The following is a 21,876-nucleotide window of genomic DNA, read 5'->3' as shown; positions in this document are numbered from 1 at the left end:
ATTCAGACACATCTCAAAGTGATACAGGGTTTCTAGGGCTGCTGTCTAACCTAAAAATATCAAATCAAGGATTATATCTGAACAAGTATGTTTATGCTATTCTCTGTACAGTAAAATTTTCTTATTCTTATAACAGAATCGAAAGGTAGCACAGTCAGTACACTCTGATTTACTGTTTCCTTTAGAAAACATGAAGTGGTAGAAACAAATGTTAATCAAGACTTACTAAGTTTTGTTAGAATTCTGGATACGTTCTAATCAAAATCCCAGTTATTCTGACGGTCTTTATTAGTCCTTCACTGAATTAATTTCCTTACATTTTCACCTCTCTTACCTGTGTAATCTCTATCCAAGGATGCTATGTGAGACCAAATGGCTACAGATATGCTTTCCTGGATGAAATGTTCTTCCTGCCAGTATATCTAAATGCCTGCTACAAAGTAATTATAAAACTAATCCTTTTTAATGTACCATTCAAGTCACAAAAAGAGTTTAATAGCTACAGCAGAGGTAAGTCAAAAAAGACATTACAAAATTTACTTGATAAAGTATCTTAAAGTTACACAAGAGACAAAATAAAATAAATTCCCCTAATGTACCGCAAATATCAACCACCACACACTACCTACAAGCCATATGTTTTTTCCATCTGTTCTGTTATCGTCAACTAAATTTATAGTATTTGGGCTATCAGAAGGATTGTCAAACACGAGCTGGGCAGGATTTTAAAACCTAGGTGTTACTGTTAGTTGGGTTTTTCCTGTTTTTTTTTAAAGAGCTACCCACCTCTATGCTCATCCACAATTGATGATATTTATTGGTTTCAGACTGAGAGTCCTTCAATATTTCTGAGGAATGTAAGTTAGTCCTCAGAAAGCTTAAAGTATTCCTAGAACCACTGACACTGCTTTCAATGCCTCAAATGATGACTTCTCCATATAGAGAAGCTGGATTTCTGAAGATAAATATGACTCTTCCAAGTGTGGAAGTGCTGGATTTGTGACCTTTGATGGGTGGATTATAGTGCATGATAAGCAGAAATCTAAGAAGATCCCCCAATGATCCAAACCTTTGTAGAAGTCTCTCTTCTTGGGTAGGAGAGGCACCTGCTGATTTCTTCTAGCCAGCAGATTATGACAAAGGTAACGGAATGGTCCCTCCCTTAGTTAGGTTACATTATATGGCAAAAGTGATGGCCTATTCATACACCTGAGATTATACTACATTTGGACACCTGGGATGCTCGATGGTTGAGCATCTGCCTTCAGCTCAGGGCATGATGCTGGGGGCCTGGGATCAAGTCCTACATCAGGCTTCCTGCACGGAGCCTGCTTCTCCCTCTGCCTGTGTCTCTGCATCTCTCTTGTGTCTCATGAATAAATAAATAAATAAAATCTTTAAATAAAAAAAAGAAAGAAAACTCGGTTACACTGTGCCTAGAGTCCTGACCTATAGAAACAGAGAGATGATAAATGTGTGTTATTTTTAAATGGCTAAATTTGTGGTAATTTTATATAGCAACGGAAAGTGAATACATTGCACGTAAAAAGTATTTCTTCTAGTTTCTACCTTAAGACTTACTCCAAGTATCAAGTATTCCTGGGTTCCCAAATAAGATACATAGAGCAGAGGTACCCCAGCTTTCTCGCTGACCCCAGCCTAACGCAGAGGCATTTCAGCTGACTCACAAGAGAATAAATATTTACAGTTGTACGCCACTAATATCCAGCTGTTATTTTTTATACACATCACTACTACCTTGGATTCATAAAATACCATTTGATGCAACTTTTTAAAGCAATCCTGTTTAAGTTAGTGTCCCAAATATCCCAAAATATCATGTACTATAAGATCAAAGACTAAAAAATCAGATACATCTTACACTGGGCTCTAAAGGGAAAAAAGGACTATCAAATCACTAGAGGAGGTAAGCTGGTAAGTAACTCTCTTTTCACTCATTAACAACATAAGTCAAAGAATTCAAAAAATAATAATCATATCATTTGACAATACATTCCTAAATTGTCATGTCAGGAAGTTAAAACTTATGGAAAACATTTTTTTTAATTATCTCTAATTTCAATCATAAGTATTGAAAGCATGAACAATAAGTGATTTCACTCATTTTAAATTTCATAGGAAAGCTATTTCATGTGCCACGTGAAGAAGTTGTTGAAATTATGGCAAATGCACAAAATGTATTTAAGGTAAAATGCTCTAAGGCAGATATATTTTTAATGTATCCTGAATTCAGATTCATGCATACACTCTTCTCTCAGAGCCCACGGACATAATATTCAAAGTACCCTTAATTGGGGAAAAGGAGTAAAAACACTCCAACTCAAAGCAAACTAAGATGGCTTTCAATTCAGTATTCTTGGAATACTTCTAGGACCAATGTCATCACACAATTACATAAAAGATACTAATTATATCAAGACAACATAACATACTGAGAATAGATAGTCTTACGTTATAGATGGTTGGCATCTGTGGGAGCTGAATTAAATTATCCTTTAAGATTACTAAAAAAATACATGTGTTTATATGTAAGTGATACATATATCTACATGTGTCACATATCTATGTATACAGGTATGCATATATACGCACATGCATACATGTGCACCCATACATGTACATATATATTTCCCAAGGGCCTGTGAACCATGCCCAAAATAATCCCAGATAAGAAATTCATTTAACATTTAACACTTCTTTTTATTACACTGGGCAAGGAGAAGGTGAGATAGAGAAGCTAAGATCTGATGAGCAAAAAGAGGGGCAATGCAAATTCCATAGAATAAAGAAAGGTCTTCCTAATCTTCGAGTTTTTATCAACTAGTTTCGAAAGGTAATTTTCAAATGAAGTAAATCTGTTTTAAATGCTAAATTATAAACATTGAAAAAAATACGGAATTTTACTCTCTCATTCTGTGATAAACCATGATTCAATCAAAAGCTACTTAGAAAACTATTTTGTAAAAATAAACACTAAAGTCCAAGAGTTCCTCTAGGTAATTAGAGTCTTTCCCTGTACCTCCAAGCCACTCCTACTAAAACCTCTGCAACGTTAAAGAAATTGAATATTACTAAAGAGATGGTCCAGGACCCAGGCTACAGTAGTTTTCTTTTCCTGAGAGACATTATATCTGTAACTACTAGTTCTATTTCTTCATTTGTTTACAGCATCTGAATAACGCTCCATGATATATTAATCTTGAACTTGTTCTTTTGAAATCATGGCTTCAAAGTTAAATACACACACACACACACAACAGTGGGAGTTTAGCAAATGTGATAGTGTCGACATAAATTATGTGTGCACAGTAAGTTTGTGTGACCTACCCACCTTAAAAAAAAAATCAATGATTTGTATATCTTCAATTGTTCCTTCGTTCTAAAACTGTTAAATTTCTTTCATTGTAATTCTCCCAGAAGAGACATTTCTTTGTCAGAGTATGAGAGCCCAGCACGCAAGAGTTAACTGTTTTAAACTGATAGCTGCATTTATTTTATACCCCATTGCTTCAAGAGTACCCCATGTACTTTCTCCTCTGAACATATTGGGGAGATGGTATGTGTGTGGATACATATGTGTATAAACGTGTGTGTGCAATTCTATTTCATATACACAGGGCATGTATGAGTGCATGTGTCTCGCAAAGAATTCTTAAATCTCCCTATTGGTATAAACCACTGATACGCATGGTTTGGTTAAATTACCCCTGTCAGGTTTATTATCTACTCTTTTTCCCTGCTGTTAGCATGTGTAATTGTATGGTTTTAAGAACTTGAATGACTCACCATAAAGCAAGCTGAAAAAATAAGGGACAGATGTGTTTCTATGTATTTTCTGAGGGTTGCTAGGACGGGAGCCCTTTCAGCTTATTTCGGAATCTCATCTCAGAGGTAGCTTTTGCCTCCTTAGCTTATCTCTCCCCGCAATCCTCAAGCCCCCTCAACCACCAGAAGGATGGAAGGCTCACACTATAAATGCCACCCACCAACTTGAATGAGGACACAGACAATAATACAATGGCTACCCCTCAGCAAGAGAAATGACTATTGCCTTCTCCTCCAGTAAGGTTAAATGAAGGGGAACCTGCCTATGAACAAAAGATAAAGCAAAGGGACTTCCTCCTCTTTGAGAGATGATTAATAGGAGACAACCTCACAGATCGTTTGTGGTAAAAAGATCATAAACAGAACTATGGCTGTTGATCAGATTTCAAAACGTTGGTCTTGATCCTTTAACCCCGTGGTTAGCATAACCAGAAGCCGGCAGCAGCCAGAAGTTTTAATGAGAGGTCAAGCTGTCAACCAGAGAGTTGAACTTTTACAGTTTTGGGGTCAGACAACTTGTCAACAGAATCAAATTCCCTCTTTAACTGCAGCCCTGTAAACTCAACGTGGAGTAGATGTCTCGTAGAAGTGGCTGCTGGTAAAACTGTTTTATCTCTAAATGAAAAACATCTTAGTAACAAGCTGCTAACTGGTTGAAGCCACGTTATTACACTTCCAGAGGGAAGTGGCTCTCAGTCTGAGGCTACAAGGATGCCTTATCTCCCCCTTGTCATTTTTGGGACCGTCTGTGATTTTCCTCTTACTTTCGTTACTAGCCACTTGAAAAAAAATACTGTACGTTTTGTGACTTGCAATTAGATGTTAATTTAGAAAATGATGCCAACCCAGATAGTAAACTGCTATAAGGTTCATTTTGACCTAAGGATTACATCTTCCATTACTGGGGAGACAACAAAAGAAACTATGAATCTAGTCTCAGTATCACATAATTTCTTCTTGGGGATATACAAGACACACAAAGAAAAAAAAATTAATTTAAGAGAGAGAGAGAGACCAGGAGTGGAGAGGAGCAGAGAGAGAGAGGGGGAGAGAAAATCTTAAGCAGGCTCCCTGCTGAACACTGAGCCCCACAAAGGCTTGATCTCATGACCCTGAGATCATGAGCTGAAATCAAGAGCCAACACTTAACTGGCTGCGCCACGCAGGCACCCCAAAGAAAATTTGATAGTGTGCAGCTTCCTAAATGTGGTGCAAACCCGTCGAGGTGGAATTGAGTAATGCAGCAGTTGAATGACACCTGCTGAAGGAGCGTCTTCACGATTCTATAGGCTTTCAAAAGGACGTGGTTTTGATGGCAGATTGCAAGTTGGAGGAGCAGAGTGGAAGAATCATTCCAGCAACGCAGCAGTATGAGCAAGCAATGCAAAGTCAGAAACAGTTTTAATAATGGAGTCAGCCTGGAAAAAGTATGAGCCAAAGATTTCTAGAACTAGGTTTGGTCACTCGCCAGCACAATCCTAGGGGAACTAGGATCTATCTCATAGGCTGATTATGAAATGAGACTATGTATATTAAATGTAAAAACCCTATGCTGATATTAATTGCTTCATTGCTATAATTATTAGAAAAGTAATTATATCTAATGAAAAAGAAAAACAATGCACAGAAATATGTAAAATGCATGGTGATAAATTCTTGTACTTGTCTCACCCCAGTCCCTGGGTGAGGGTAAACTATTTACAACTTGAGCTCTGTATGTTCTGGGTTTTTTCCTATGCTTGTGCAAGCATACCTATGATTATTTTACAAAAATGGAAATTTTGCTCTTAACTTGTTTTCACTTAATATGTCTTGATTATTTCTCTTGTCATCTCTGAATATTTTCATATGAGTGTATCTAATCAGTTTCACCTTACCCTACTGATGAACTCTATATATAAACTTTGTATAATTCAAGACATACATAAGCATTTTATGAAGGGCTTTAAGATAAAGACCGAAAAGTGAAGTTGCTGTCTAAAAGTTATACAATTTTAAAATTTTAATAATTATCATATGTTCCTTTAAAATGTTGAGCCAATCTGTTATCCAAAAAACAGTGTATGAGAATGTCAATTTTTTCCAAGACATTTTTAGTTTATCTTAAACTTTTTATTCTAACAATATGGATTCATATGTCCTTATAAAGACAATAGAGGGGAGCCTGGGTGGCTCAGTCAGGTAAGTATCTGACTCTTGATTTCAGCTCAGATCATCATCTCAGGGTTGTGAGATTGAGCCCTGACTTGGGCTCTGTGCTCTGGGTGGAATATGCTTAAGATTCTCTCTACCTCAGTCTGCCCCTTCCCCCTTTCTCTCTCACAAACAACAGGGGCACCAGGGTGGCTCAATTGGTTAGGTGTCCAACTCTTGGTTTTGGCTCAGGTCATGACTTTGCAGTCATGAGATCAAGTCCATTGTCCCGCTCTGTGCTTAGCAGGGAGTCAGCTTCAGATTCTCTCTCTCTCCTTCTCACTCATACTCTTTCTTTCTCAAATAAATAAAATATTTAAAAAACAATTTGAGGGATGCCTGGGGGGCTCAGCAGTTAAGTGCCTGCCTTTGGCCCAGGGCATGATCCTGGAGTCCTGGGATTGAGTCCCATGTCAGGCTCCCTGCATAGAGCCTACTTCCCTCTCTGCCTGTGTCTCTGCCTCTCTCTCTGTCTCTCATGGATAAATAAGACCTTTTATAGATAGATAGATAGATAGATAGATAGATAGATAGATAGATAGATAGATAGATAGGAGATCCCCTATACAATTTACCTAGTGCCCCCCAATGGTAATATATCATAAAACTACAGAATATTGCAACCAGGATATTGACATTGAAAGTCCAAATAGAGAGTATTTCTATCACCACTGATTCATACATTGCCCTTTTATAGCCACATCCATTTCCCTCTTCCGCCCAATCCCCTCTTTAACCTCTGGAAACCACTACTCTGTTTTCCTTCTCTATAATTTTAAGACTTCAAAAATGTTCTATAAATGGAATCATACAGTATGTACCCTTTTGAGAATGGTTTTTCAGTCAGCATTAATAGCTTTGAGATCCATCCAAGTTGTTACACTAATAGTTTCTTTTTTCCTTTTTTTTTTTATTGCTGAATAGTATTCCATGGTATGAATGTACCATCATTTAACCACTGCCCTATTTTAGTTGTTTCCAGTTTTCGGCTGTCATGCATAAGGACTTCTAGAACTATGTATAATAAAAGTGGTGAGGGTAGATATCCTTGATTTATTCTCAATCTCAGAGAGAAAGCATTTAGTCTTTCACCATTAAATAGAATGTTACCTGTAGATTATTTTTTTATGTTTTATTTTTTGTCATGTATGTGTGTTCTTATCAATTTGGGGCAATTCCTCCTTATGAACAATTTACTGAGTTTCTATCATAATTGGATGTAGGATCTTGTTAAATGCTTTCTTTTGTATCAGCTGATAAAAATCATAGGATTTGTCTTTGTTACTCTGTAAACAAGGTAGATTACCTTGGCTGATTTTCAAATACTGACCCAACCTTGCATAAACAGAATAAATCCTACTTGGTCAGGTTGTAGAACTCTTCTTATACTTGGTTGATTCAGTTTGCTAATATTTTAAAAATCTTTGCTTCTGAGTTCATGAGACAGATTGGTCTGTAGTTTTCCTCTTTTGCATCGTCTTTATCTGTTTTTGACATCAGAGTAATCCCGGCATTAGAAAATGGGATGCTAGTAGTCCCTTCTCTTACATGTTCTGGAGACAGACTTAACGCCAGTTTTACACTCTCTTTAAATGTTTGGTAGAATTCTTCAGTGAAACCATCTCAGCCTGAAGATTTCTTTTTGGGGAGTTTTTAAACTACAAATTTAATTTTCCTTATAGATATAGGATTATTCAAATTATCTATAACTTGTTAAGTTGTAATAGTATGTATTTTTCAAGGAATTAATCTATTTCATCAAGTTTATGTACAGAGAGCTGTTTATTATCCTTTCCATGTCTGCTGGGTATGCGGTGTTACTACTTTTCCCATTCCTGATACTGATGATGTTTCACCTTTCTTTGTTTATCTTTCTAGAAGTTGGTCAGTTTTATTATCATACTGGCGAACTAGTTCTTGGCCTTATTGATTTTTTTCTATCATTTTTCTGATTTCAGTGCTTGCTTCAGCAGCACTGATATTTTTCTGATTTCAATTTAATTGATTTTTGGCTTCTATGTATTACTTCCTTCTTTCTACTTACTTTGGGTTTATTTGCCTTTTTTCTGGGTTCTTGAGGTACGAACTGAGATTGTTGATTTGAGACTTTTCCTCTTTTCTAATGTATGCATTTATTGCTACAAATTCTGCTCTTAGTAATTTTTAGCTACTATGAATTTTGATTTTTTTTTTCATTTTAATTCAATACAAAGTTGTTTTTTTTTCATTTCCCTTGGGACTTGCTCTTTGGCCTATGAATTATTTGGCAATGCGTTGCTCAGTCCCACATCTTTAAAATTGTTTCTGTTATCTATTATTGATACTAATTTGAGTTCATTTTGGCCACAGAAAACACAATTTAAATGCTGTTAAATTTGTTAGCATTTGCTTAATGATCCAGAATACACTATCTTGGTATGTTTCAGATAGCACTTTTAATCTTTGCAAAACATATAGGTAAAAACTAACCTCAAACTTAAGCTGATATTTTTTAATTAGTAAATATGAATTTTTCCTATGTTTATTAGCCTTTTATAATTCTATTATATTCCTATGTCTTTTATGCACTTTTAATTTGGTTGACTTTTTATTAATGTACAGGTGCCTTATATATTAAGAATATTTGGTGTTGATTATTTTTCCTCATTGGCAGGTTAGTCTTTCAGTATCTTTTACTGTGGTTTTTACATATACACATTTAAAGTCAGGTATTTTAATTTACCAGCATTTCCCTTTCCATCTTGGTTTTCACTTCATGCACAAAGATCTGCATACTTCCATAAAATTATGTATTTTTATAATTTTTATCACTTCATTTGAACACTTAATACCTGATTTACCAAGAACTTCTTTAACAATGGTAATTCTATCATAACACTTCCATAGATAATACAAAACTAATGTAATACTTGATTGGGGAATAATTTATATCTATATTTGAATAGAACTGTGATTATTCATCCATTAAATACAGGAAAGAACTATCATTTAATGCACACTTTAAATGTGCCAGAAATTTTGCTAGGCAGTTTATATTCTTTAATTTACATCTTACAACAACTCTAGGAGTTAAAGCCTTCTCATTTTGTGAAGAAAATGGAAACCTAAAGCATTAAATAATTTGCTAAAGCTGGGACAAAGTTGGGATTCAAATCCAGGCATGTCTAATGCCCAAACCTGTGATCTTCCTACTGTACTCATTGGCTCCCACACTTGACATATAAAAGGCACTGCAAGCAGTACAGAGGATAACAGAACTTAGCCATTGCCTTCATAGAGGAATTAATATTACATTTTAAAAGTGATTTATAATGTCCAAAGCACACTGGCATTCAACCATTTATTGAATACTTTCAACCTCCCAGATGCTAGGACTACTGATTACACATAAGATGTAGTCTTTTTCTGTGAGCTACAATATGTATATTGTCATCCTCACTTTTTAGAACAGGGCTCTAAAACAGAGGCTATGTATGCAGTTCGCTTGCCTCCATTGGCATAATTTAATGCTGCCAGCAACACTTCAAACATAGGTCCTCTTACTTTCACTACAAATGATCACCTTCACAGGTTGACCTCAGCTCACTTCCAATGCAAACCTAGAAGCTCCAAGAAGACACCTTGGTGGAAGAAATGTACAACTACAATGGAGCAGCAGAAGCCTTCTCCAGCTAAGGGAAATGCCAGCTACTTCCTGGCTGTTCTCCCGTTTCCTGAGTCCCTCAGAGGTTGGGAAAATCTAGGATTTTGTCCATGTTCCTTTCTAGTTGTGTGCCTCAGGCTTTTTCAGAGACAAGTATATTTTACTTGCTAATATTTTTAACAGCAATTAGTATTAATTGCCAATTAAGGCTGATACTTTTAACAGCTCTATTGAGATATCATGCACCTACAATTCACCCATTTAAAATATAGTTAAAAAAATAAATAAAAATAAAAAAATTAAAAATTAAAAAAATAAATAAATAAAATACATAGTTCAGTGGCATATAGTGTGTGTGTGTGTGTGTATATATATATATATATATATACACACACTCACAGTTATAGAACTATCACTATAATCAAGTTTAGAATAGTTTCATCACCCTAAGAAAGAAACAATGTACCCCTTAGCTTATAGCCCTTATAACTCACCAGCCCAAAGCAAACACTGATACATTTTCTGTCTCTATAGTTTTACCTATTTTGGACATTCCATATAAGTGGAATTACAGAATATGTGGAATAGGGGTTATTTTACAGAGAAAGCTATTTCACCAGGAACCTGATTTGGAAAACTGGTAAAGCAATGCACAAGGTAGATGAGTATCATAAACATTGTTATAAACTCTACAATCTATTGAGTATCGGAGGATCATGAAGAAAGCTTATAGCAAACATTGTTTACTTGCTGGTGAGTACCCCTGCCTCTGATTTTTCTGTGGACTCATTCTCCATATATGAACATTACAATTTGTTTCAATTCTAAGCAAAGCTGTTTATGTAAATATCCGGACAGTTTTTTTCTTGTCTTCAGCTGAATACCATATTTGTTCCAATTTCTCCTCTGCTACTGCTTCCTCTACCACCCACTCCCACAGGACCTTAATTTGGGGGAATTTGAGACTGGTTTTCCCACACAATTTCCCTCCTTTAAATCTTGATTGTCAGTAGCATCAGGAGATGCCTTGAAGGCAGAGAAGAACAGTTGAAAGTTATGAACAATTCTGTTTATTGAAAGAGTGCTCAAGCCCTATTAATAAACATCCTCAATTGCTCTTCCCAAAATGTCAAAGGATCCTTAAGAAGCAAGTTATCATCCAGACCTAGTTATGCGGTTTTAGAGTGCATTGATTTCGCTCTCTCAGCAAAGGTAATCCCTGCCTGTTCTTTAAAATAAGACAAATGTACCAATGTACAATTCAATGAGATCTGAAGGAAATGTGAAAACCCATATGACTGCACAAACCATTCATAGACCATTTCCTTTACCGAGCTCTACTGGGCTTGCATTCAACCACACCATCCCTCTAGTTACTGTCATGATCACTACTATTCAGATTCTTTTTGCCTGTTCATGAGTCTCCCATACATTGAATCATATATGCACTCTTGTGTCTGGGTTCTCTGTCAGCATATTGCTTCTGAGATCCATCCACATTACTTCATAAAACAGGTAACTCATTCCTTTTATACTGGCAATTGGTATTTCATTGTATGAAACATATGGAAAGCAACCTATGTCTTTGGTTGATCAACATTGACAGTTTTTCTATATGAGGGTTACAATGAATACAGCTACTGTGGATAGTCTTTCTGAGGACATATGCGTTCATTCCCCCCCCGGGGAAAATTCCTAGAATGGCTGGTCTATTGCTTAACATCGTTAAAAACTGCCAGTTTCCAAGTGGTTATGCCTTTTTACAGTCCCACTAGCAACGAATGGGAGTGCCAGTTGCTCCACATTCTAAATAACATCTGGAAAATGTAATCTTTAGTTATTCTAGTAGATGTGAAAAGGTACCCCACTGCATTTTTAATTTGCATTTCTCTGATGACTCATGTTGAGCACCTTACAGACCATTCACACATCTTTTGCAAAGTATCTGTTCAAGACTTCTGCTATGTTAGTTGGTGTTTATTATTTAAATTCAATTAGCAACATATAGTACATCATTAGTTTCAGATGCAAAGTTCAGTAATTGATCAGTTGCATATAACACCCAGTGCTCCTCACATCACAAGCCCTCCTGAACGCCTGTCACCCAGTTACCCCAACCTCTCACCCACCTCCCTTTCTGCAACCCTCAGTTTGTTTCCTATAATTAAGAGTAACTTAAAAAAAAGAGTATCTCATGGTTTGTCTCCCTCTCTGATTACTTATTCATTTGTATGCATTCATGATATATTCCAAGCATAAGTTCTTTGTCAGATATATGTATTGTGGCTATGTCCTTCCAACATGTAACTTGGCTTTTCTTTTTCTTAATGAGGTATCTTAAAAAGTTGAAGTTCAGGACTTCATAAGCTGAAGTTCATTTTACTGATGTTTTTCTTTTATGGTTGTTTTTCATGACCTGTCTAAAAGCCCTTGGCTCTCTCCAAGTCACAAAGATGTTCTCCTATATTTTCACCCAAAGGCTTTACTGTTTAAGCTTTTATGTTTACGTCCACGATTTACTTTGAATTAATGTTTGTGTATTGTATAGAAATTAAATCCCATTTTTTCCATGTGCATATGCAGTTACTCCATTACCCTTCACCAAAAACATCTGCATACACACACACACACACACACACACACACACCTTTTTTCTTCAATATCTTTGACATCCAATGGGCCATTTAAGTGTAAGTCTAATTATGGACACTCTAGTCTGTTGAATCAAAGTCTGAACATTCTTACACCAATGCCATATTCTCTTGATTATTGTTTATAATAAGTCTTCAAGTACTAGTAGTGCCCATACTTGGTTCTTCTTTTTTCAAAACTGTTCAGCTACTTTAGATCCTTTGTATTGTTTCGTTTTTCACATTTTATAATCAAATTGCCATTTTCTAAAAGGAATAGTTTGTTGGACTTTTTTTTTTAATTTTTTTTTTAATTTTTATTTATTTATGATAGTCACACAGAGAGAAAGAGAGAGAGGCAGAGACACAGGCAGAGGGAGAAGCAGGCTCCACGCACCAGGAGCCCGATGTGGGACTCGATCCTGGGTCTCCAGGATCGCGCCCCAGGCCAAAGGCAGGCGCCAAACCGCTGCGCCACCCAGGGATCCCAGTTTGTTGGACTTTTAATGGAGTTGTACTCAATTTAAAATATCAATTTAAGGAGAGGTGATATCTTAAAAACCCAAAGTTTTCAAATCCATGAATATAGTATACCTGTCTTTCTTTAGATCTTAATTTCTTTCAGCAATGATTTAAATGTAGAGGTCTTATACATCTCCTGTTATTTTTATATTTATACATCTCCTAAGTATTTTTATATTTATGTTGGCATTGTAAACATCATCAGCTTTTGTAAATTAGATTATCAATTGTTTGGTGTTAATATAAAAATACCTTTATTTTTGTATATTGACCTTGTATCCTGTAAGTTTTCTAACTTCACATTTTCAAGAGTAATTTGTAAACTATATACATAATCATGCCCCTAAAATGTTGGATAAAAGTGAGGAAGAGGCATCATTGCATTATCTTTAATCTTAAGGGAAAATCATTCATTATTTCACCATTAAATAAGATTGTTATCGATTGAGGTAGTTCCCATCTATTTCTAGATCACTAGGAGGTTATATCAGTAAGTAAGTATTGAATTTTGACAAATATTTTCTTTACATCTCCTGTGATGATCATATGTATATATTTTTTTATCTTTCCATTCATTTTACTAGTTTTTGAATTAAAATAACATTTGCATTCTGGGAATAAATTTGGTCATTTTATATGTCACCAGACTATTTCCTAATATTTTTATAAGAATTTCACAAGCGGGATCCCTGGGTGGCACAGTGGTTTGGCACCTGCCTTTGGCCCAGGGCACGATCCTGGAGACCCTGGATTGAATCCCACGTCAGGCTCCTGGTGCATGGAGCCTGCTTCTCCCTCTGCATATGTCTCTGCCTCTCTCTCTCTCTCTCTCTCTCTCTCTCTCTCTCTGTGACTGTCATAAATAAATTAAAAATTAAAAAAAAAATTTCACAAGCAACCTCTTTCTATAATTTTGTTTTCCAATAATGTCTTCAAAGAGTTAGATATCCATGTTAATCTCATGAAATTAAATAGGTTTCTTCCTCCTCTATTTTCTGATACAGTCTGTAGAAGAATGATCTTATTTGTTCTTTAACTGCTTAATAGAATTCATAAGTGGAAATAACTAGATTTAGATTTTTGAGGGTAACATTTTAATAATGAATTCAATTTTTGTAGAAGACAAAATTATTCAGGTATTCTATTTCTTCTTATGTCAGTTTCAGTAAACTGATTTTTATCATGAAATTTTTCCATTATATCCTAATTTCTAATTTACCAGCATAAAGTTTTCATAATATTTTTTATCCATTGCTTTATTATCTATAGGATCTATAGTGATATTTAATATTTCATTCTTCATATTAAAAATGGGGGCTATGTTTTTAATTAGTTATCCTTTGCTAGAGTTTTATTAAATTTGATTAATCTTTGTGAAAACCCAACTTTGACCTTTTTCATTTTCTCTACTATTATTCTATTTTCTATTTCTATTTTAATCTACTATTTTTAATATTCCTGAGATGGAAACATAATAGAGTTAATTTTTTTAAGAATTTTACTTATTTGATAGAGAGCACAAGCAGGGGGAGCAGAAGGCAAAGGGAGAGGGAGGAACAGAGAGCCCAATGTGGGGCTCAATCCCAGGACCCTGGAATCATGACCTGAGCCAAAGGCAGACACTTACCTGACTGAGCCACCCAGGTACTCCGACAGTGTTGATTTTAAAACTTTGTTCTTTTTTTATACAAGCTTTAAGTACTATATATTTCCTTGTATGCATTCTCTTATCTGCAACCCATGCATTTTGTTATGTTGCACTTTCATTACCATTTATTAGAAATATTTTCTAATTTCTCTTGTGAATTCTTCTTTGGCCCATAGTCATTTAGAAGTATATTGTTTGATTTCTAGAAGGAGCATAAGTAGCCCAACTGCCATTGTTAGAGCTTTACTTTCTCTGCTCCATTTCCTGTAGGCAGGAAAAGGTGGGCAGGACAACGTTTTCAAGGTCATAAGATGAAAAAGGAATTCAAGAGGAAATTGTCAGCCAGTATTTTACTGTGTGCCCTATATGTCAGGTATTGGCCAGGCTCTGCATGTAATACTCACCAGTGTTGTCTACTATCTATTGTGACCAGCATAGGCCTATCAAACCTGGCGCAACTCAGAGTGGCTTTAGGGACTATAAAGTATCCAATGATGGCCATGATATTGTGTGCAATGATCCTGGAGATGCTGTGCTGCTCTGGTGAGAGCAGCACTTTTAGGTGATCACAGACCAGGCCCAGGTACAGATTGCTATCAAAAACAGTGGTGTATATAAAAGTCATAGTGATATCATTATTGTTGTTGTTTAAAAAGTTATTTAAGTAGAAAAACAATGAGCTATTACAATATGTCTTTCTAGTAGAAAGACATCAAGTTTTTGAAAAATGGCCTGATTTAAAAACAAAAAAAAATTGGAAGACCTTAAATCCACTTTAATGCAAGTCAGACTTGAAAACAAATAGTCAGAAATACAATACCTGAAATACATTATTAAAGAACTGGGAAGCCTCAAATTTTTACTTGGCCTTCACAGACTTTTCAAATAGATTAAATCTATATATTTATAAAAAGTTAATCTAATGGATGAAATTATAAGAAAGATGCAGAATTTAGAAGATTCATCAAAACAAATTAAATTCCAAGTAGCTACAACCAGAACTGCCTTCAAATTCTATCACAAGAATGAAGAACTACTTCAGAAAGCACTAAGGTGCTTTAGATGAACATTCTCATCTTAAGGGAAACACAAAACTGCCCTGGAAAAGAAGCACAAACAAACTTAACAAAAAGAAAAAAAATATGAGGAAAATCTGAAGTGACACTTAGAAAAATCAAAGTGGTAAAGAAAGTCAGATGAAGCTTGGAGTGAACAATTTGGGATGAAAGACTGGGTTGCTATTCTTGGAGAAGAATGCTATTCTTACATAGTGAGAAGCTAACATTGCATGCAATGGATAAATGAAAAAATGGGGACCACTTATATAGGACCAATGCAAAGGAGTGTGAAGAAACTGATATAGTGAAGTTAAATTCTTATTTAAGAACTTTGGAAGAAAAAGGAAGCTAAATGTACTTAAATAAAATAATTGACGCAGTTAATGATCCACAAAGTCAAATCAAGAAAGACTAGCCACAGTCAGAAAGCAGAAATTCCAATTCTTTCCTGAATAGCACTAAGAAAATGAATTTTCACTAAATACCCAATTTAGAAAGAATTTACTATAGAAAAATAGAAGGGAATCTTTTCAAAGATGAAAAAATCAGTCATGCATATAAAGAGCTAGTCACCTATAAAATTCAAAATTCTTTCAGAAAAAGTTTTAAAAAATCACTATTATCAAATACAGCTCTGTTGCCTGAGAGAAACTGTGTTAACTTAAGAAAATGCACACGTGAGACAAAAAAATACTGGAAAAGAATATAAATGCTTCAAAAAGGATCCTTAATGTACCTGACATTACTTAATAGCAATTAAGTAATACAATGACTCATGAAAGGCATTATGCTTTAAGGTAATGTTTTATAACTGAATATTATTTAAAAATGAATATCAAAAGTAAACTGCTTCCATTTTTTTCTATTTGTAGGTATATAATGTACATCTTACTATTGACAAGTTTACTGAAATACTCCAGAAACACAGCAAGATTTCGTCTCCTAAAATAACTTTTAATTTTTTCTCTCATTTTATTACTTTTATTTTAGTGATTATATGGTATGTCAAATGGGAACTTGAGAGAATTCTTGAGATAGTGCTCTATAATGGTATATTAAATATGAGGGGGGTTTTTGGCAGCCATAAAGATATTTTTCGTATATTTTTTATTGGAGTTCGATTTGTCAACATATAGTAAAACAGCCAGTGCTCCTCCCGTCAAGTGCCCCCGCTCAGTGCCCATCACCCATCACTCCCTCCCCCTGCCCACCTCCCCTTTCCACTACCCCTTGTTCATTTCCCAGAGCTAGGTGTCTCTCATGTTCCATCACCCTCTCTGATATTTCCCACTCAGTTTCTCTCCTTTACCCTATAATCCCTTTCACTATTTTTTATATTCCCTACATGAATGAAACCATATAATGTTTGTCCTTCTTTGATTGACTTATTTCACTCAACAATACCCTCCAGTTCCATCCACGTTGAAGCAAATGGTAGATATTCGTCACTTCTAATGGCTGAGTTATAACGCATTGTGTATACATAGACCACATCTTCTTTATCCATTCATCTTTCGATGGACACCGAGGCTCCTTCCACAGTTTGGCTATTGTGGCCATTGCTGCTATAAACATCGGGGAGCAGGTGTCCCGGCGTTTCATTGCATCTGTATCTTTGGGGTAAATCCCCAGCAGTGCAATTGCTGGGTCATAGGGCAGGTCTATTTTTAACTGTTTGAGGAACCTCCACACAGTTTTCCAGAGTGGCTGCACCAGTTCACATTCCCACCAACAGTGCAAGAGGGTTCCCCTTTCTCCACATCCTCTCCAACATTTGTTGCTTCCTGTCTTGTTTCCCCATTCTCACTGGTGTGAGGTGGTATCTCATTGTGGTTTTGATTTGTATTTCCCTGATGGCCAGTGATGCAGAGCATTTTCTCATGTGCTTGTTGGCCATGTCTAGGTCTTCCTCTGTGAGATTTCTGTTCATGTCTTTTGCCCATTTCATGATTGGATTGTTTGTTTCTTTGCTGTTGAGTTTAATAAGTTCTTTACAGATCTTCGATACTAGCCCTTTATCTGATACGTCATTTGCAAATATCTTCTCCCATCCTGCAGGTTGTCTGTTAGTCTTGTTGACTGTTTCTTTTGCTGTGCAGAAGCTTTTTATCTTGATTAAGTCCCAATAGTTCATTTTTGCTTTTGTTTCCTTTGCCTCCATAGATGTATCTTGCAAGAAGTTGCTGTGGCCAAGTTCAAAAAGGGTGTTGCCTGTGTTCTCCTCTAGGATTTTGAAGAATTCTTGTCTCATATTTAGATCTTTCATCCATTTTGAGTTTATCTTTGTGTATGGTGCAAGACAGTGGTCCATTTCATTCTTCTGCACGTGGCTGTCCAATTTTCCCAGCACCATTTATTGAAGAGACTGTCCTTTTTCCAGTGCAGTCTTTCCCACTTTGTTGAATACTAGTTGACCATAGAGTTGAGAGCCCATTTCTGGGTTCTCTATTCCGCTCCATTGATCTATGTGTCTGTTTTTGTGCCAGTACCACACTGTCTTGATGATCACAGCTTTGCAGTACAACTTGAAATCAGGCATTGTGATGCCCCTGGCTTTGGTTTTCTTTTTCAATATTCCCCTGGCTATTTGCGGTCTTTCCAATTCCACACAAATCTTAAGATGATTTGTTCCAACTCTGTGAAGAAAGTCCATGGTATTTTGATAGGAATTGCATTGAACATGTAAATTGCCCTGGGTAACATGGACATTTTCACAATATTAATTCTTCCAATCCATGAGCATGGAATATTTTTCCATCTCTTTGTGTCTTCCTCAATTTCTTTCAGAAGTGTTCAGTAGTTTTTAGAGTATAGATCCTTTACCTCTTTGGTTAGGTTTATTCCTAGGTATCTTACGCTTATGGGGGCAATTGTAAATGGAATTGATTCCTTAATTTCTCTTTCTTTAGTCTCATTGTTAGTGTATAGAAATGCCTCTGATGGGATCCCTGGGTGGCACAGCGGTTTGGCGCCTGCCTTTGGCCGAGGGCGCGATCCTGGAGACCCGGGATCGAATCCCACATCGGGCTCCCGGTGCATGGAGCCTGCTTCTCCCTCTGCCTGTGTCTCTGCCTCTCTCTCTCTCTCTCTGTGACTATCATAAATGAATAAATAAAATTTAAAAAAAAAAAAAAAGAAATGCCTCTGATTTCTGGGCATTGATTTTGTATCCTGCCACACTCCCGAACTGCTGTATAAGTTCTAGCAATCTTGGGGTGGAGTCTTTTGGGTTTTCTACATAGAGTATCATGTCTTCGGCGAAAAGGGAGAGTTTGACTTCTTCTTTGCCAATTTGAATGCCTTTTATTTCTTTTTGTTGTCTGATTGCTGAGGCTAGGACTTCTAGTACTATGTTGAATAGCAGTGGTGACAGTGGACATCCTTGTCCACTGATCGTAGGGGAAAGGCTCCCAGTATTTCCCCATTGAGAAGGATATTTGCTGTGGGCTTTTCATAGATGGCTTTTAAGATGCTGAGGAATATTCCCTCTACCCCTACTCTCTGAAGAGTTTTGATCAGGAATGGATGCTGTATTTTGTCAAATGCTTTCTCTGCATCTATTGAGAGGATCATATGGTTCTTATTTTTTCTCTTGTTGATGTGATCACGTTGATTGTTTTACGAGAGTTGAACTAGCCTTGCATCCCAGGGATAAATCCCACTTGGTTTGGATTTGATGAATAATCTTCTTAATGTACTGTTGGATCCTTTGGTTAGTATCTTGTTGAAAATTTTTGCATCTGTGTTCATCAGGGATATTGGTCTATAATTCTCCTTTCTGGTGGGGTCTTTGTCTGGTTTTGGAATTAAGGTGATGCTGGCTTCATAGAACCAATATTTTGGAAGTATTCTCTCCCTTTCTATCTTTTGGAATAGCTTTAGTAGAATCGGTATTATTTCTTCTTTAAATGTTTGATAGAATTCCCCAGGGAAGCCATCTGGCCCTGGACTTTTGTGTCTTGGGAGGTTTTTGATGACTGCTTCAATTTACCCCTTGGTTATTGGCCTGTTCAGGTTTTCTATTTATTCCTGTTCTGGTTTTGATATTTTGTGGTTTTCCAGAAATGCATCCATTTCTTCTAGATTGCCTAATTTATTGGCGTATAGCTGCTTATAATGTGTTTTTAAAATCATTTGTATTTCCTTGGTATTGGTTGTGATCTCTCCTTTTTCATTTGTGATTTTATTAATTTGAGTCTTTTCTCTTTTGTTTTTAATAAGGCTGGCTAATGGTTTATCTATCTTATTAATTCTTTCAAAGAACCAACAACTCCTGGTTTTGTTTATCTGTTCCACAGTTCTTCTGGTTTCTATGTCATTGAGTTCTGCTCGAATCTTTATTATCTTTCTTCTGCTTGGTGTAGGTTTTATTTGCTGCTCTTTCTCCAGTTCCTTCAGGTGTAAGGTTAGCTTATGTATTTGAGTTTTTTCCAATTTTTTGAGGGATGCTTATATTGCAATGTATTTCCCTCTTAGGACTGCTTTTGCTGTATCCCAAAGATTTTGAACAGTTGTACCTTCATTTTCATTAGTTTCCATGAATCTTTTTAATTCTTTCCTAATTTCCTGGTTGATCCAGTCATCTTTTAGTAAGATACTCTTTAATCTCCACATGTTTGAGTTTCTTCCAAATTTCTTCTTGTGATTGAATTCTAGTTACAAAGCACTGTGCTCTGAAAATATGCAGGGGACAATCCCAATCTTTTGGTATTTGATGAGCCCTGGTTTGTGATCCAGTATGTGGTCTATTCTGGAGAAAGTTCCATGTGCACTTGAGAAGAATGTGTATTCAGTTGCATTCGGATGGAAAGTTCTGCGTATATATGCGAAATCCATCTAGTCCAGTGTATCATTTAAAGCCCTTGTTTCTTTGGTGATGTTGTGCTTAGATGATCTGTCACTTGCAGAAAGTGCTGTGTTGAAGTCTCCTAATATTAGTGTATTATTATCTAAGTATGTCTTTACTTTGGTTATTAATTGATATACTTGGAAGCTCCCACATTACAGGCATAAATATTCATGATTGTTAGGTCTTCTTGTTGGATAGACCCTTTAAGTATGATATAGTGTCCCTCTTCATCTCTTACTACAGTCTTTGTGATAAACTTTAATTTATCTGATAGGAGGATTACTACCCCAGCTTCCTTTTGAGGACCATTTGTTTTGTTTTGTTTTTTATCAAGATTTTATTTATTTATTAGAGACAGAGAGAGACAGAGAAAGAGACACAGGCAGAGGGAGAAGCAGGCTCCATGCAGGGAGCCCGACGTGGGACTCGATCTCGGGTGTCCAGGATCATGCCCTGGGCCGAAGGCGGTGCTAAACCGCTAAGCCACTGGGGCTGCCCCTTGAGGACTATTTGAATGGTAAATGGTTCGCCAGCCTTTCATTTTCAGGCTGGATGTGTCCTTAGGTCTAAAATGAGTCTCTTGTAGACAGTAAATAGATGGGTCTTTCTTTTTTATCCAGTCCAATACCCTGCATATTTTGATGGGATCATTTAGCCCATTCATGTTCAGAGTTACTATTGAAAGATATGAATTTAGTGTCATTGTAATACCTATTCAGTCCCCATTTTTGTGGATTATTTCTTTGGGCTTCCTCTTTCTTTTACAGGGTCCCCCTTAATATTTCTTGCAGAGCTGGTTTGTAGTCACATATTCTTTTAGTTTCTACCTATCGTGGAAGCTCTTTATCTCTCCTTCTATTCTGAATGAGACCCTTGCTGGGTATAGCATTTGGGGCTGCATGTTCTTCTCATTTAAGACCCTGAATATATCCTGCCAGCCTTTTTGGCCTGCCAGGTCTCTGTGGAGAGGTCTGCTGTTAATCTTTCTCCCCATATAAGAATCTCTTATCTCTTGCTGCTTTAAGGATTTTCTCTTAGTCTTTGGAATTTGCAAGTTTCACTATTAAATGTCACAGTGTTGAATGTTTTTTATTGACTTTTGGAGGAGACCTCTCTATTTCCTGGATCTGAATTCCTGTTTCCCTCCCAAAATTAGGGAAGGTCTCAGCTGTGATTTGTTCAAATATGTTTTCTGGCCCCACTTATACTTAGATTCTTCCTTCTGAGGCTATCATTTATTTCTCTTAACCTTTCCTCGTGGTCTTTTAATTGTTTTTCTCTTTTTTCCTCAGCTTTCTTCCTTGCCATCAACTTGTCTTCTATGTCACTCACTCTCTTCTACCTCATTAACCCTCATCGTTAGGATGAGGGTTTGGATTGTATCTCATTTAATTGATTTTTAATTTTGGCCTGATTATATCTAAATTCTGCAGTCATAAAGTCTCTTGAATCCTTTATGCTTTTTTCCAGAGCCACCAGTAGCTTTA

At 36.3% G+C, this 21,876-nt stretch overlaps 1 long non-coding RNA gene across 3 annotated transcripts in view; it reads right to left on the bottom strand.

Moving 5' to 3' along the window:
• Nucleotides 1-21,876, bottom strand: part of LOC140625284 (uncharacterized) — a 400,415-nt gene that overhangs the window by 303,424 nt on the left and 75,115 nt on the right. The gene's annotated exons all lie outside the window — the stretch shown is intronic.

The sequence above is a fragment of the Canis lupus genome, chromosome 36 (assembly GCF_048164855.1).
Source record: "Canis lupus baileyi chromosome 36, mCanLup2.hap1, whole genome shotgun sequence".
Classification (NCBI taxonomy): Eukaryota; Metazoa; Chordata; class Mammalia; order Carnivora; family Canidae; genus Canis; species Canis lupus.
This window is presented reverse-complemented; position numbering and strand designations above follow the sequence as displayed.